The sequence below is a fragment of the Cervus canadensis genome, chromosome 5, assembly GCF_019320065.1.
Source record: "Cervus canadensis isolate Bull #8, Minnesota chromosome 5, ASM1932006v1, whole genome shotgun sequence".
Lineage (NCBI taxonomy): Eukaryota > Metazoa > Chordata > Mammalia > Artiodactyla > Cervidae > Cervus > Cervus canadensis.
The window spans coordinates 101074074-101087168 of NC_057390.1; positions in this window are offsets into that span (position 1 = coordinate 101074074).

The window sequence follows — 13095 nt, forward strand, 5'->3', positions numbered from 1 at the left end:
TCCTGACATTCACTGCTGAGCCGGGCGGCTCTTTGGCCATGGGGAGGCTCCTGGCTCCACGGGGCTGAGCTGAGTGCCTGCCCAGCCCCGGTCACGCCTAGACCAGGGCGCCTCCACCAGCAGTAAACATGTCGCAGAGCAAGGCAGGGGGTTGACGCAGGTGGAGGGCAGAGAGCGTGCCAGAGGAGGCGGCCGAGGACGCGAGGACCGTGGACCTGGGCCTGCACGTCTCTCGTGGGCAGGCCCCGCCCGCCACACGAGGGGCCCTCAGGCCGGGTCCCCCGGGTCCCTCTCTAGGGAGCAGAGAGGCTCCGGGGACCCAGGGCGCCCACCCCCAGGCCCAGGGTTAAGGAGTACATCCGCCTCCCTCTTCTGCCCACAGACACCACTGCCTCCTCCCTCCTCTCCTCCCCTGCCCCCAGACTGGCCACTGCCGCTGACCGTGGCCTGGATGAGGCTGGGGGTCTGGAGGAGCAGGAACGGCATCGGCCCCTCGGCCTCCCTGTGGCCCAGACGGAGGTGGGCGGCTGGGCTGACTCGTCCACACTGTGGAGTGAGGAACTGGGCTTCAGACCCCTTCTGCGTGGGCCGTGTTCAGCAAGACCCCCGGGTCTGCAGGGGTCAGGGCGGGGGTGGCTGCTCTTCCCCCGGGTCTCCAGGGGGTGGGCTGAGGACTCCTGAAGGCCCCTAGAGGGAAGTCACTGAGTGCTCCCAGTGGAACACCTCGGAACGCTGGCTGTTGGCGTTCCCATTGCACGCTGCCCTCCAGGGCCCCGCAGGGTGGGCAGCTGGGGTTCAGCCCTGCCTGGCCGGGAGGCCGGGCTCCCCATCTGCCTGCTCAGGCCTCTCCCTGAGAGCCATGACCGACAGCGGCCAGGGCTTCTGCAAGGAAGGACACTTAGGTGGCCTCGCTTGGCTCCCACACGCTGCCCAGGCCCATCTGGGCGGTGGAGGCCTTGAGACAAAGTTCTCACCCTGAGGATCGAGACGAGGGTGGTGGGCGAGGGGAAGCCCGTCCAGGCAAGATGGAGGCAGGGCTGCAGCTAGAGGGGCCCCCGCCCAGCCCACGACACAGGAGGCCCCCCTCCGCTCAGATGGGCCTGGTCTTCCCTCGGGGCCTGGCCGGCCTGCTGCCCTGGGCTCTGGATCCTGCTCAGACCTCCTCCTCGGGCTGCTCCCCGGGGCGGTGGGGGGCTTCCCTACCCCTGCCCCCCCATCTCAATGCTGACCCTCTGAGCCCCAGTCTGCTCCGTGCTACTGACCCCTCCCCAAGCCCGACCAGCCCCATCTTCCCTGTCCCCCGTCCGCGTGCCACCCTCCCGCCCCCACCAGCCCTGCAGATCCCCCAGTGTGGCCTCCCCCCTCCAGGCCGCTCAGCAGCACTGCAGGGCAGCCACTCTGATGGCCGATGGCTGGAGGAGCAGCTCTTTCTGCCTAAGAGCTTCTGCCTGTCTTCCTAATGCGTTTCTCACCAGAGAGAGGCTGGGCAGCAGAGGGGCTGGGGCTGGGCGGAGCCCCCAGTACGCCCCGCACCCCGCCCCTGCCGGCACCCCTGGGCAGCCTGGCCTGGGGCCGGGGGAGGGGCGGGGGGAGTGGGCTGGGTGAGCCTGGGCTGGAGGACAGGGCGGGCTGGTCTCCCCGCAGCTCCCCGGAGGGCGGTGTGCTCTGCCCGCGGGCCTTGTGGGAGGCAGAGCGTGCATCTGGGCGGCTCTGTTCTGGGAGCCTCTTTGCAGCGCTGGGGGCTTCTGCAGGCAGGGCTGGGCTGAGGCTTGGGGGCCCTTCCCCAGTCCTCCCAGAAGTCAGGCTGCCGGGACCCTGAGCAGAGTGTGGTTGGATGGGGGCTTGGGCCTGGCCCTGCTCCGGAGGACCCAGGGCACGATTTCAGGGCCCAGGAAGCGGTGCCAGGGCAGCTGCTGGGCCCCACAGTGGGAGGAGGCAGCCCCATGAGGGTGCTGTTGATGGGGGGCACACGGCACCACCCCCCCCCGGGGGGCAGCGACTCGGTTCTGCCAGGTCCAGGTGAGGTGGGGCCCTCGCCAGCGACTCCCGCTGGGGTGCCTGCACGGTCTCTCCCCTCCCTTCCCGCCCGCGGGCCATGCAGGATGGCGGCCGGGGAGGGGCGGGCAGGGGCGTCTCGGGCACCGGGGCTCCCCACGCACAGTCCCGCTCCCGTGGATCTGCTCGGAGCTTGGCCTGCCCGTGGTCAGCCCGGCAGGCCAGGCCTCCTCTGCCCTCCAGGTGGGGGCTGCACGCGGGACGTAGGGAGGCAAGGCCCTTCCTGGCACCCGCTGAAAGTCGAGCCACCGGTCCTGGGAGCCCAGGCGCGCTCGCTGGTTCTCCGAGGGACAGGCAGGTGGGGCGGCTGAGAGGGCACAGCCCTGACCTGGGAAGGCAGGGTGGCTGCTCTGAGCCCGGGAGGCTGGAGCTGGCTTCTCAGGAGCCCACCCCCAGCCCTGGCATCAGAAGGGGCCCCTCAGAGGCTGACCCGGGGTCCCCCTTAGGCTCCTCCCGTCCTCCGGGCCCATCGCGGTACCCGGTAGCTCTGGACGTGACTGGACCCGGGCTGTCTGTGGGCCCCGGGAGCACGTGAGCTGCAGGTCAGCAATAAGCAGAGCTGAGGCTGCAGTTTCTGCGGAGCCCGGGGTCTGGGCGTGAGGGGGAACGGGCATCTGCCTGGGAGGGTAGACGCTGGCTGCAGGCGTGCCAGGGGTTGGCCTGGACCTTGGGAGGTCACGGACGCCATCCGCCTCCTTCTGGCTGGGCGGGTTGGAGCCAAGCCCCAGCCCCGGCTTGATCTCCCTGGGGGCAGTGACAGGTCCCAGCCTCAGCACAGCGTCCCCCAGCATGGCTGGCCCTTCAGAGCCCAGGCTGTCCCCACCCCCGGTGGCCCCTCGCTGACCCACGTCACAGGGACTCATAGGGCCCTGGTGGATCGCACCTGCTTGCTGCTCGGCCATCAGCCGCTCCCCCCACCCCACCCAGCCTGCGGGAAGGGGCTCCGAGGGAGCTGAAGGGCAGGGGGCAACCCCCCCAGACGCCACCTCACCCCTCAGGCCAGCCCCTCACCCTCCTGGTGGCTCACAGCCCTCGGGGCTCCCCCCTTCCAAGATGCTCCTCCCATGAGGGGGTCCCCAGCACGGAGATTTTAAGTGGAAGAGGGGCAGAACCCTGGGTCACCCAGAAACTGCTAGAAAGAACATTCCAGAAAATGCCTGAAGGCCTCCTCCCCTCTCCCTGAGCCCTCGCCCGGCTCCGGGATGGGTCCCACGTCCCAGGCTGCCCTGGGAGAGACCTGGGGTGGCCAGGTGGAGGGAGGCGCAGCATGGCCACGTTCAAGGAGGGAGCGGGGGCTCCGGGCCTGCAGCTGGGCACCGCCAGGGCTGGCGAGCGGAGGGGCTCAGGACTCCGCCGCGCCCGCCCAGGCCCCAGAGCACAGCTGCTATGCGACTTAAGGAGGCGAGTTCAGACCCAGGCTGCCCCCAGGCGAGGCCGTCTCTGAGGTTCTGCCCGGACCACGTGGGCCCACTCTCCCCTGGCGGTCCCATCTGTGTCTCTGTCCACTCTGTGCCCTGGGCTGGCCTTCGCTGACCCCGGTGATGACCACATCTCCACTCCACATCTTTTTTCCCAGCCCGGGGGCCCAAGGACACTCCCGGCCAGCAGGGCCCAGGGCTGCTCCGCCGCCCCCAGAGAGGCAGAGGTGCTGCAGCGCTCTGCCCCAGAGAGGGGTGGGCAGGGCTCCGGCCGCACGGCCGGCCCCTCACGCCCCGGCCTGTCCCGGCCTCCCTGGGGCGTGATGCTCAGTGTTCCGGCTTCCAGAAGCGTCCAGCCTGGTGGAGGGTGGTCGGAGCTAAACTTGTCTCCTCCCCTGCGGAAGGCCGCGTGGGTGGTCTTTGGGAAGGCGGGGCCTGTGGGCACCACGTCCCCTGGGCCACCCCCGAAAGGGCCCCAAAGCCGAGACTGCTCATGGGGTCTTGCGCCGCCAGGGCCTCAGGGGAGTCTCTGGATTCTGGAGTTTTTCTCTCCTCCGTAACTTGACCGTGTCAGGCCGACCTGAGGGTGCGCAGGGTCCCCTGGTGCCGGCAGGGGCCGCAAGGCGGCCACTCAGGTCTGGGCCCGGGGCCCTGGGCTGGGCACAGTGCTGCGGTGGGCGCTCCTGCTGCTCAGGGCCCTGGGGGTGGGAGCCCAGCTCCAAGCAGGGCCTGCAGCAGGGGCGTCCTTGGGGGGCACTGGGCTCTGTCTGGGTCGCCCCCAGCTCCCCGCTCCCTAGGCCCCTGCTGGGTGCTGGCGACAGTGGCCTGTGTGTGAGGAAGGGCCCTGCTCTGCTGGTCCTGAGAGCCCAGGACGGCCAGGAGCGTGCCCAGGCGCGGGGCGGAGGCCAGAGAAGGATGCCTGGACAGCCCCGGAGAGGACACTCGGGCTCCGGGGGCCCCGCAGTTTGCTCCGCGGCCGGGGCCACCCCGGCGTTGGTCGTCGTGCGGTGCTGCCCGCTCCCCCCGCACCACGCCCACTGCTGGAGAGGGCGGGCGGGCACCCACGGCTGCGAAGGACAAGGGCCAGGCCGTGACCAGCAGTGAGGGCGGGGCAGCCCAGGGCTGGGCGCAGAGGTGGGGGCCCAGTGTCTCAGGAGAGGGGCGCACCTGGGCCATCTGGGAGCGGACGCCCCGCAGAAACAGGGTGGAGGCTGGAAAGAGACGGGGGTGGGGAGACAGACCCTGGAGGGAAGAGGAGGCCTGGGGCAGCGGGGGGGGCCCAGGCCGCCCTCTCCTCGCAGTAGGTCCTGCCTCTGCCCTGGAAGCCCCCGCGCCCGGGCTTGGGCCACACCCCTCTGGGGACAGAGCACTGGTCAGAGGCGCAGGGCCCGGATGCACGACCCCTGCCCCCAGCCCGGCCTCGGGAAGTGCCCGCGGGCCCGCGGGTCCAGGCACAGTGGGCATGTGGTGGGCGTGCACGCACTTGGGAGCGAGTGTGTACCTGAGAGCATCCTTCTGTGCACACGTGTGTGTGTGTGTGGGTGTGTGAACAGCGTGTGCTGGTGGCTATCACGGGAAAGGGCAGGAAACGGGTCGGTGGGGGGGCCTGGATGGGGAGGGGTACCCAGGGTGGGAGGGGAGCCTCGGTGGGAGGGGATGCTGGGTGGGCAAGGGGGCCTGCAGGAGGGGGCCCTGGGGCAGGGGGACCTGGCTGGGGAGGGGGTTCGGGGGGGGGGGTCTCGTCCGGGGCGGGGATCTGGACCTATGGGCAAAGACACAGGCCCTGGGTCCGGGGGCAGAGTGCGGCAGGCGTCCTGGGGCTCCTCGCCCCGCCCCACATTCCTGATGCACTCAGTGAGGCCTGGTCAGGCCCTCTCACTTGCTGGGTTTCTTCTGAGGCCCTGAAGCCAATCTTGCGTTTGTAGCTTTAACCTTTCATCTCGAGAGTGCCCCCTGCCCAGCCCCCCAGCATACTCCCCTGGGCCTGTGCCTCCTTCAGAGACGCACGTCCTCTGTGCCCTCGGGGTGGCCTCCTGTGCCCCAGCCCTGCCCGCCCCCCCGGCCCCCTGTCCGGGCCCCCTCCCCCAGCCCCCTGTCCCAGTCCCCGCCCCAGGCCGCCCCCGGGTGCCCTTCCCTGGCTGCTGTTCGGGACCTTCTGTCAGGGGCCCCAGTCCTGCCCTGGACTCTCTTCTGGAGCCATTGCACCCAGTCTCGCGCCTGGGTCCTGATGACCTCCTTACCAGGGGGCCTGGGCCAGGACACGGGGGCCTGGGGTCCACTGTCAGTCCCTCCCCAAAGGACCCCACCCCACCCGAGCGCCTCAGCCCCTCGGGGCTCCTGGGCCCTCACCCTGCCCACCTCGGCCTCCCGGGGCAGGGTTTGGGCAGGAAGGCAACGTGGTCACAGGTGATGCCCAGGCTCTGGACAAACCTGATGAATTTCCCCCTCCTTTGTTCAGCTCTTCCCTCCGCCCTGGGAAGACCCTCCCTCCAGAGCCCGCCTTCTGCCCTCGGGGACCTGCCCCGACCTCCAGCACTGGGCTGATGCTGACAGCATCTCCTGTCTCCTTCCCCCTGCTGGGGAGACTGCTGACCGCCGCCCACTTCTGGGTGTCCCCCAGGCCTCCCCTGGCTGCCCTGTGACCCGGGGAGCGGCTCCGGGTCCTTCCTGGGTGGGGGGCCCACCTTCCAGGCCCCCGGGGACAGGGTGTGGACCCCGCGCTTGCAGGGTGGGGCCGAGTGGAGAGAGGTGGGCAGAGGGGAAGGGGTGAGGCTCCAGGCTGGAGGGGCTTTGGGGACGGTGTGAAGGTGGGTGAGTGGGGCGGGGAGGCTTGGGCACCTCAGGAAGGATTTTGTGCCCACGTTTCCCAAGGGGCCGTGACCCTCGGGGGGGCCTGGTAGGTGCTGAAGTTGGGGTGCCCTGGGTGAAGTCAGGGTGTCCTTGGTGAAGTCAGGGTGGGAAGCCTGGTGGATGCTGAAGTCGGGGTGCCCTGGGTGAAGTTGGGGTGCCCTGGTTGAAGTCAGGGTGTCCTGGATGAAGTCGGGGTGCCCTGGGTGAAGTCGGGGTGTCCTGGATGAAGTTGGGGTGTCCTTGGTGAAGTCAGGGTGGGAAGCCTGGTGGATGCTGAAGTCGGGGTGCCCTGGGTGAAGTTGGGGTGTCCTTGGTGAAGTCAGGGTGGGAAGCCTGGTGGATGCTGAAGTCGGGGTGCCCTGGGTGAAGTCGGGGTGTCCTGGATGAAGTTGGGGTGCCCTTGGTGAAGTCAGGGTGGGAAGCCTGGGGGATGCTGAAGTCGGGGTGTCCTGGGTGAAGTCCCCGTGTCACTGGGCCCACCCTTCTGCCACCAGCCCAGGCCTGGGCACCTTCTCCATCCCGCCGAGCTCCAGCTGCACCTGCCTGGCTCCTCCCCACCGAGGGCAGTCGGCCTTCCCACCTGTCTGTACGGGGGTCACCCCAGGCTGCCCCACCTCTCGGCAGGGGCCCTTGGCGTCCAGCCTCCCCCGAGCAGAGAGCAGTGATGGGAAAGCGATGGTCATCCTTGAGCTTGAAGATGGTTGAGGTCGTCCTGAATCAGGCCCAGTCCTCCCTGAAGGAGCTGCCCACCGGGCCAAGGGGGGACTGTTGTCTCTGAAACCGCGGGAGCTGGGGCTGGGCGGGGTCCCGGAAGCCCTGTCCACCCCGCCCAGGAGTCCTGGAGCCAGGGACCCTCTCAGCTGGCAGAGCCCTGCTGGGGCTGCCCTGAGGTGCCAGCCGGGGCCAGAGGCTCCCCGGGGTTGGCGGGACAGGCCAACCCTGGCCTCCCTGAGCTGAGACGCAGAGATGGTCCCGCCTCCCTGGGGCTCCATGGGCCCCGTCCGCCTGCCCTCACCCTCTTCCCTCTGTTCCGGCTGCTCCAGGACCCTCAGCCTGGGTACCCTCTCGCCCCACCCTCCTCAGCTTGTCCCTGGGACAGATCTCCTGGAGAGGCCTGCTGGGGCCCCGGAGTGACGGAAGCCCTGGAACTGGTCGGGGCCTGGGGCCTGGCTCTGCATGCTCCTGGCAGGATGATGCCACCCACCGGGGCCCCGGGCTCCTTTCCCGAGAGGCCTGGGCGGCTGCTGCCCTGGTGGGGGGCGGTGGGTCCCTCTGCCCAGCCTGCCCCGTTCTGGGTCCTGGTCCCAGCTGGGGTGGGGCGGGGGTGGGGAGGGGCCCCTGCTGAGACCGCCGGCTCGTGGGAGGGTCCCCGGCCCCGGCCTCTTGACACCTGGCGCGCCCTGCCCCCGTGCCCGCAGTCTCAGCACTCAGCGCCCCATCTGCATATCCGGATCTCCTGGGCCAGGACAGCGGCGGGGAGCTCCCAGCCGGGCCTGGGGGGCTCACCAGCAGCGCCGGAGCTGGACAGCCACCCTGGAACACACGCCCGCCCGCCCGTCCTGGTCTGGTGGGCGCAGCCGTGGCCCAGCCACCCCCGCTGGGAGACGGCCCAGCCGTGCTCTGGTCCTGGGGGGCGGGTGGGTGGTGGAGACGGACTGTGCTGGGCCGGCCGGGCACTGGCCCGCTCTGCACCAAGGTCGGGTCTCAGTCAGAGCTGCCTGCGGCCACTGCCCTGTCCTCCAGCTCCGTCCCCAGGCCAAGCAGAGTGGCAAGGGCCACTGCCCCCACCCCACCCCACCCCCTGCCCCGTGGTGGCTGCCGGCTGGCCATGGAGGCCCCCTTCCCCTCCCTTAGTCCTGAAACAGGTGCCCCTGGTGAGGCAGACCCAGCCGGGGGCCCCTGAGAGACCACAGGCCGCTCTCTTGGCAGAGCACTGCTGGGGGGCTGGGAGGATGCTGGGAGTTTCTGTATTCAGGGCTTGGTGCATGGACTCCGGGGGGGCACCCTCACCCGCAGAGCTTGCCCCTGCGCCCCGCCCCAGGCGCAGCACCAGCTCTCAGCCGGGATGAGCTGACCCGAGTGTCCCCGAGCCCCGCCTGGTCTCTGCACACGCCTGAGGGCCATGCCCTCGGCCGCCCACTCCCCGGCCTGCTCCAGAAACCTGGGGTCCCCTGAGGAGCGGGGGCACCGGGCAGCCTGGCCTGTGAGGGAGCTGCAGCCCCTGGGCTGGGGCTAGGGGCTCGGCCGTGCCCCAGGCTGGCCAGTTGCCCGAGCTAAGGGCACCCAGAGAGCCGGAAGAACCCCGTTCCTGCTGTGTCTGGGGGGCGTTTAGGAGAGAGCAGCCCTAAGCGCCTGGATAGAGCGGGAGGTGGGGGGTCACTGGGCCGGCCTGAGCCGTGTCCCCCTCCCTCGCCACAGACACCCGTGCCCCGGGTCTCGCACACCCCCAGGTTCCCAGGCCTTCAGTCTCGGGCTGAGTCACACCCCCACTCCCCGGGCCCAGCGAGCTGACTGGGGGGCTCTTCCCCAAAGTAGATCTCCTTGAGGCCTCTAGACCACATCCTGTGGGTCCTGTTTCTCTGCAGAACTCACAGGGGCTTGTAGACAACCCGGGAGTGGAGCGGGGGTGGCTGACTTCTGACCCTGGGCTCTGGGCCAGCAGAGGGGGGGAGCTGCTGCCCGGAAGGGTGGGCCTGGGAGAGCGGGCAGCCGGGGTGCTCTGCGGGGCCGTGAGGACCAAGGATTGGTTAAAGGGTAGACTATGAGAGCCAAACGCTGAGATTCAGGAAAGACTAAGAACGAAGGTGGAAGCCCGGGATGATTGCTCCAGACAGAGAGGAGGCACAAATCAACAGGGCGAGGGGAGAGTCTGCAGACACCCAGAGGAAAACGAGAGGAAACTTCCACGGAGAAACGGGGAATTCCCCAGCAGACCCACCAAAAGGGATTCAAGAAGAAAAGCGAGCAGAGACAGCCTCCGTCCACAAACCTTCCCGCAGACGGGCCGTGGGGGGCTCGCTGACTCATGCCTCCTGCGCCTGTTGGCAGTGTTCGAATGGTAAGATTTTTAAAAATAAAAACTTTAAAATAGTTTTAGATTTGCAGAAGACTCGTGAAGCCCCCAGTTCAGTTCAGTCGCTTGGTCGTGTCCGGCTCCCTGCGACCCCGTGGGCTGCATCACTCCAGGCCCCCCTGTCCATGACCAACTCCTGGAGCTTACTCAGACTCACGGCCATCGAGCCCCCAGCCCCCATTATTAACGTGTCATGTTGGTGCAGAGCATTGGTCACAGGTAATGAACGAACGTTGACACAGTTAACTGGAGTCCGTGCTTTATCCCACAGCTTCCCGGATGGCCGAGCAGTGAAGAATCCACCCACTGTGCAAGAGACACAGGTGACGAGGTTCCATCCCCGGGTCAGGACGATCCGCTGGAGGCGGGAATGGCAACCCGCTCCAGTACTCTTGCTTGGAGAATCCCACGGACAGAGGAGCCTGGCGGGCTACAGTCCATGGGGTCCCAAAGGGTTGGACACAGCTGAGCACAGACGTGGATACGGACATGCTTATCCTACTTTATCAGTTTTCCCCAAACTTCCTTTCCTGTCCCAGGACCCCACCCGGGAAACACATGATGGCTGACGATCACAGCTCCTCGGACGCCTGTTCACACACTCGCCGCTGGCCTCCCCTGAGCTTGACAGTTGCAGGTCTGGGCAGGGGTCTCGTAGACTGCCCCTCTGCTGGGATTCAGCCGAGAACCCAGCACGACTGTGGCTTAGACGAGACCTGAGTTTGTTTCTCTCTGATGTAAAAGCCCGGAGGTGGCGGCCGGAGCCCACGTGGTGTCTCGAGGCTCGGGGACCCTCCCACGGCTCATCACCTCTGTGGGTGGCTTCTGCTCCGAGCTGCTGGCTCAGTCGTCTCCCCACCAGCGCTGAGGCCAGGGCCCAGGGCACCCCTCTCTCAGAAGGCTTCCGGGGAGGTGCAGAGTTAGCCATGTGGCCACGACCAGCTGCCCAGAAAGCCAGGAGCTGCAGTCAGCACCCTGTGGCTCACTTGGGCCTCGCCAGCACGTGGCCGCGTCGACGGGGGCCCCCAGCCTGAGGGCCCAGCACCCCCAATCTGGTCCGGCAGCCGCTAGTCCTGGAAGCTGTCCTCTGCGTTCTGTGGCCCACCTCCCCCGGCCTCCCAGAGTCCAGACGCCACGCAGGCCTGGCGCTCAGGACACCCGTCCGCCCCTTCCACGTGCGTCAGTGTCTCTGGGCTGTGACTCCGTGGCTCCCAGGTATCAGGCCCTCCACGTGCACCCTGGGCCCTGGCTAGGCCATGCTGGGGGCATGGCAGGCTTCCCCGTGCAGCAGCCGGCTGGGCTCCCACACGGCAGAGGTGAGGTGGGACGGGCCGTCGTGGAAGGGTCAGCCAGGGCCTGTCTCAGTGGCACTCAGATGAGGTCCTTGGGGGACCCTAGGTTAGAGGGGCACAGTCAGCAGATCTTGGGGGAGGTAAAGGGGGCCATGGGGGTGCTGGGCTCCCTTGGCCCACAGCAGGAGCAGAAAGGAGGCAGCGGGGTCCCGGGGTGGACACAGATGGTGACAGAGTGGGGTGGAGGGGTGCTGGAGGCCTGTGCCCGGGGCTCACTGGGTCCCAAGGCAGAGGAACCAGTTCTTTAGAGGCTGCAGAGAGGGGAGGCCGCGGTGTGCGTAGGGCCCTGGGACTGGGAGGACCGCGGGGCGCAGGCCTCGAGGAAGAGACTGGGCCCTGGGATCCGAGGTCAAGGGAGGTCAGAGGTTATGGCCCAGAGCAGGGCTGTGGGTAGCAGGACCCAGGCCCTGCCGACTCCTGGCCAGGTGGCCCTTCCTGAGTGAGAAGCCTGACCTCTGCCCCCAGCTGCCTCGGGGCTGCCCGGATGGTCACGCCGGGACCCCGCCTGGCCGTGGGGGGTGGCTGAGACCCTGGCTCAGCCCTAAGGGAGGCTGGACCAGCCGGGGGGTTGGGCCAGCAGGGAGGCTGAGCGGTGGGCTGAGCGGTGGCCTCACCGCCAGCCTGGGTCCCCGTGGCCAAGATGTGGGCTCAAAGCTCTGGCCGACTCGGCCACATTGGGCTCTCAGCCCTGAGGTCCTCTGACCTCAGGCAGGGCTGAGTGCAGTGGGGCCGTGGACAGGGGCCCTTCTGGAAGGACTCAGGTCATGGTCCTGGACGCAGAGCGGCCTCCCCAGCCCACAGCTCCGGCTAAAGTCCTTGGTGCCAGCCCAGTCGCGGCCCTGATTTGGGCGGAGAGACCCTGACCTGGGCTCCCCAGGCTGGGTCGGCGTGGGGGGCTCTGCCTACCCCCAGCTCCCTGTGGTTCATCCTCGGCCCGGCCAGCAGCAGCCACGGGAGGGGCAAGGGAAGGCCCTGTCCTGTCACACTGACTGGATGGACGCAGACACGGCTTCAGAACACAGGGCCCTTTGAGGGCGATGGCCAGACCTCCCGGAGCCCAGGCAGAGCAAGACCCTTGTCTCTGCCCGGGGAGGGGCTGCGGGGCTCAGGCGCTGTTCTTCCTTCCCTTCTTTCAGGCTGGGAACCCAGTCTGGGTCAGCCCCACCTCCTGCTAGGTATGGCCCCTTGCCCCCTTCCTGGGGAGATACACACATGCACACGCCTACAAGCGTGCATACACACACACCTGCTCACACACACCTAGGTGCACACGGCCGCTTGTCCTTCACTCAGAGCTACCAGGGTCTGCAGTTCTGGGGTGCACATCCCTCAGCCCTTCCCCTGGGGGGCTGCAGGCCCCTCACCCTGCCCCTTCACCTCCTCCCCCCTTGGGAGCTGCGCGTGTGCGCCTGTGTGTGTGTGTGTGTGTTGGGGGGTGCATCTATGTGTGTGTGTGCATGTGTGTGCATGTGTGCATGTTGGGGGTGCATCTATGCGTGTGTGTGCATGTGTGCGTGTTGGTTGCATCTATGCGTGTGTGTGCATGTGTGTGCATGTGTGCGTGTTGGTGCATCTATGCGTGTGTGTGTTGGGGGTGCATGTATGCATTTGTGTGCATGTGTGTGTGTTGGGGGTGCAGTATGCATGTGTGTGCATGTGTGCATGTTGGGGGTGCATCTATGTGTGTGTGTGCATGTGTGCGTGTTGGGTGCATCTATGTGTGTGTGTGCATGTGTGCATGTTGGGGGTGCATCTATGCGTGTGTGTGCATGTGTGCGTGTTGGTTGCATCTATGCGTGTGTGTGCATGTGTGCGTGTTGGTGCATCTATGCGTGTGTGTGTTGGGGGTGCATGTATGCATTTGTGTGCATGTGTGTGTGTTGGGGGTGCAGTATGCATGTGTGTGCATGTGTGCATGTTGGGGGTGCATCTATGAGTGTGTGTGCATGTGTGCGTGTTTGGTGCATCTATCCATGTGTGTGTATTGGGGGATGCATCTATGCGTGTGTGGGCCTGTGTGCGTGTGCCTGTGCCTCCTCACCACCAGACTGGTTACTGTAGGGGATGACGGGGTCCCTCCCCCAACCAGCCAGGGGCGGGACAGGCGTGGGGTGCCCCTACCCACCCCCAGAAACAAACAAGTCTGGGGTCTGGGCTCGCAGCATCTTGGTCTGTGAAACCAGCACGGGGGTGAGAAGAGGGCAGCACCCACCCCCACACTCCACCCACGCTGCGCCCACGCCCCCGAGCCCACGCCCACACCTCAGCCATGCCCCCGCCCCGCCCACGCCAACGCCGCACCCATTCCCCGCACCCCGTGCCCACACCCGCCCACACCTCACCCATG